A 4,353-nucleotide genomic window follows, 5' to 3' on the forward strand; every position below is an offset into this window, starting at 1 on the left:
AAAATGATAAGTAGCCTAATATTTTCTTTCTGCACCCTAGTGTATATATAATTTGGGGCAGCTCATGGGACTCACACTGCACTTTGGAGTCTACTGAAATACTAAAGGAGTTCATGAAAAATATATGCAGCCTGGATTTCAATTCAGAACAACAAATGCAAGTTGCAGAAAGAGGATGGATACATGAAAACAGAAGGCACATGCTCATGAGGGAAAGGGAATGTGTCCTGGACATTTTGGTTGTGTTGTCTCTTGGTTTGTATTACATTTTATCAGTCACATTTCTAAATAGAAATCAAAAATGGCACTTTGAGTTTGCATTTGTTTAAAGTGTTAAATTTCAACTTAGTTCTCATAAGAAGAGAACTATAGCAAGGAACAAATTAAAATCCTATGGAATATTTAAAAAGAAAAGGTGGAAAGGACATTGAGGCCAGTGGCACTTAAACATGTCCAACTTCTTGAGGAAGAGTGAGGACAGGAGGCACGGTCATCTGGTTAAGTGTCCCCTTGGAAGGCTCAGTGAACTTAGTCCCAGAGAATGGTCAGGGAAAATTGAGAGTCCTTGTTGGGGGCATTCAAATCTGACTCTCCATGAGCAATAAGAAGCCTTATCTGTGACGGGAGGGCAGCCTATGACACTGAATGGAGAGACTGGGCCAGATATTGCTTCCTGCGCCCTGGACCCCCCCTCGCCTCCATGGCCTCACACCCTTTATCTGGTAAAAAACGACTCCATTCCAGCCTCAGCCCAGTAGCCTCTTTGCCAGCGAACCCTTCCAGGCTGCTCTAAAGCACAGTGGTTCATTTTCTCCTCTGTGCTACCGTATGTACTTCTTTTGTTATTTTTTACTGTGTCACAATGATCAACATGGGTCTCTGGGAGAAAACAGGCAGGAATATGCCTTCTTTGGAACCTGTGCTTATCACAGTGCATATAATACCCTCTAAAAGCTGATTGAAGAGATAAATGCTGAATTAGGAAGAAGTGAATAGAGTAGACAATCTAATAATCATGGCAAATGCCAATACCAATGGGGGAATGTGAAATATCACTGGGAAGTAGCAGAGGTTGCAAAATTTTTGTGCTGAGAATATTTTTCCTAAATCTTTGCAATCTGATTCCTAGAATTGTGCAATGCACCTACAACATAAACTGTCCTATTGGATCGAATCCATGTGATTCAAATCAAAGTACAATCACTCACTCTGGCCAGTGTTTCTCAGTGGTTGAAGCATGGGCCCCATGCACCAAAGGAGCATGGGTTCGATTCCCGGTCAAGGGCACGTCCTGGGTTGCAGTTTCAATACCTGACCCTGGTCAGGGTACATGTGGGAGGCAACCAACTGATGTGTCTCTCTCACATCGATGTTTCTTTCTCTCTCCTCTCCTCTCCTCTGCTCTCCTCCTCTCCTCTCCTCTCCTCTTCTCTCCTCTCCTACCTAACAATGGGAAAAATCTACTCTCTGAGGATTCACACACACACACACACACACACACACACACACACACACACACTACAATCAGTCACCTTCCCAATTAATTGGACTACAGCAGAAAGTTCATGTGGATAACCAACTTCCCAAGGAACTCTCTAATCCATATTGTGATGCTTAATTATAGCCTTCAGAGTTTTCAGAAAGGAAGTCACTTTGATTGTACATAGAATATCAAACCAATTACTTGAATTTGAAATGTTTGTTTTTGGCATTCATTCAAACAATACTTCCTGTGCATACACTAATGTGTGCCAGGTCCCAGAATGTAAAAATAAATCAAGTGTGGTTCCTGATGTCTAGGAACTTCATGGGCAGAATGGAGTTGATCAAAGACTTCTATTTCCAGCAATATGGCAGGCTAGGTATTCTGAGCCACCCTCAAATTAAAATAATTAATATGTTAAACATATTTTTAAATGCATTGCTGAGATGGCATGAGGTTTTTTAAAAAAGATCCACAGAAGCCAAAACCTAAGTGAAAGCAGAAATCCTTGTTAGTGCCAACAAAGTCTTTCTCCCCTGAGGCCAAACCTGGAGTCTTGGACTCCTTCCTCTAGGGTTGTGTGGGGCCCATTCTGCATCTTCCAGAGTGGGTGGGGAGGAGACACAGTCTGGGCAGAGCTTCCTGACCTTTCTCAGGCCACACAAAGACTGAGGGCCATGGCATGGAGGTTCTGGCCCAGAGTCCACCCAGGCTGGAAAGTCCAGCATAGTCCATTCTCATAAAGCTAGAATGAAAAATAAAGTTGCCATGCAGAACAGCACAGCAAAGAAAGTTGCCTTTCTGGCCCTTGGTCCTGTCTGAGGAGGGAAATTTGAAAACACAAACCAGCCTTCGTGTTTGTGGTGTGAGTGTATACTAGTTGTTGGATGGTTTGAAAACTCCCATCTGGGTCCTAGCTGGTTCGGCTCAGTGGATAGAGCACTGACCTGCGGATCCATGTTTTTCTCTCGGCGTCTGTCCCCCTTCCTTCCACTCTCTCTCAAAATCAATGGAAAAATATCCTCGGGTGAGGATTAACAAATAAATAAATAAATAAATAAATAAATATATAAATAAGCAAAACAGGACTCTTGTTTCCAACTGAATATTATATATAAAAAACACAATCTTTTGCCCTAGCCGGTTTGGCTCAAGGGGATAGAGTGTTGGCCTGGGGACCATAGGGTTCTGGGTTCAGTTCTGGTCAAGGGCCCATACCTCAGTTGCAGGCTCCTCCCAGGCCCAGGCCCTGCTCAGGGCTCATGCAGGAGGTAACCAATCAATGTTTCTCTGACATTGATATTTCTCTCTTCCACTCTCTGTAAAAATAAATGAAAAAATTTCCTCAAGTGAGGGTTAAAAAAAAACCCCACAACAACCTAATTTAAAAAAAAAGAAGAAGAAAAGAAAGAAAGGAAAGAAGGAAGGAAGGAAGGAAGGAAGGAAGGAAGGAAGGAAGGAAGGAAAAGACACCCACCCCCTCCCCAAGCTGGGATTTTCATTTAACTTGGTTTCCAGATTGCTAGTAAGTTTGCAAAAGAAAAAGAAAGTTTCTCATGGAGGAACTCACCTTTAATGGAGGCCGCAAGAATGCCTGCAGGTAAAATTCCAAAGAGATGAGTTGTTTCACAATAAAAAGAAGTAAACAACCAACCACACAAACAAAAGAAACAAGGTGCTACAACTGAGCAAAATAAAATCCTCAAAGGCTTCAGATATCAAAACAATCACACAAACATCATAGAAAAACTATGTTTAAATAAAAAGCCTATCTCACAGACATAAAAATACTAAAATATTATCAAATCGAATACAGAAGTGCATTAAAAGAATAGCATGTCTAGGAAGAGCTTATTCCAGCAATGCCAAGATTTTTCAAAATTAGAAGATTTACTAAATGTTAAAAAAAAAGATCCACATGTCTGTTGCTGCTCCCACCCCCACCCTCACCCTCACTCAAAAACAGGTAACTCTTCAATTACACAAATGAAAAACAACAACAACAACAAAAAAAAACCAGGTAACTGATAAAATTCAACAATTTCTGGAAATACCAGAAACCACAGGAAGAACTTTCTGTACCTGACAAACAGGATTTACTAGAAATCTCTGTCAACATTAGAATAATGTGAACTATTCAAAGCATTTCCATTAGAATCAGAACAAGACTCTGATGAAGAAAGGTAGAGAGAGATGGGTTCTAGGTGGGAATGCCCACCATCAGCCTTGGAAATGCACTAGGCACTGGTTCTTCTTTAGTGATGATCTTATACCTAGTAAATTGCCAAGTCAACTGACAAACTTCTAAAATTAATGAGAAATTTCAGCAAGCAAGATGGCCAGACCAAGAATTGACAGCCTTGCCCTGGCTGGTTTGGCTCAGTGAATAGAGTGTTGGCCTGCAGACTGAAAGGTCCCAGGTTCGATTCCAGTCAAGGGCATGTACCTTGGTTGCTGGCACATCCCCAGTAGGAGGTGTGCAGGAGGCAGCTGATTGATGTTTCTCTCTTGTTGATGTTTCTAACTCTCTGTCTCTCTCCCTTCCTCTATGTAAAAAATCAATAAAATATATTTAAAAAAAAAGAATTGACAGCCTGGCTGGGATGGCTCAGTGGTTGAACGTTGACCTATAAACCAGAAGGTCACAGGGTTTGATTCTTGGTCAGGACACATGCCTGGGTTGTGGGCCCCATCTCCAGTGATCAATGATTCTCTCTCATCATTGCTGTTTCTCTCCCTTTCTCTCTTCCTCTCTGAAATAAATAAAAATATATTACAAAAAAACAGAAACTTAATATAAAAAAGAATTGACATACAACAATTAGCTGCTTTTTTACATGCCAATAATAGCCAATAAAGCAAAATCATGA

This window comes from Myotis davidii, unplaced genomic scaffold, assembly GCF_000327345.1.
Source record: "Myotis davidii unplaced genomic scaffold, ASM32734v1 scaffold242, whole genome shotgun sequence".
Taxonomy (NCBI): Eukaryota; Metazoa; Chordata; class Mammalia; order Chiroptera; family Vespertilionidae; genus Myotis; species Myotis davidii.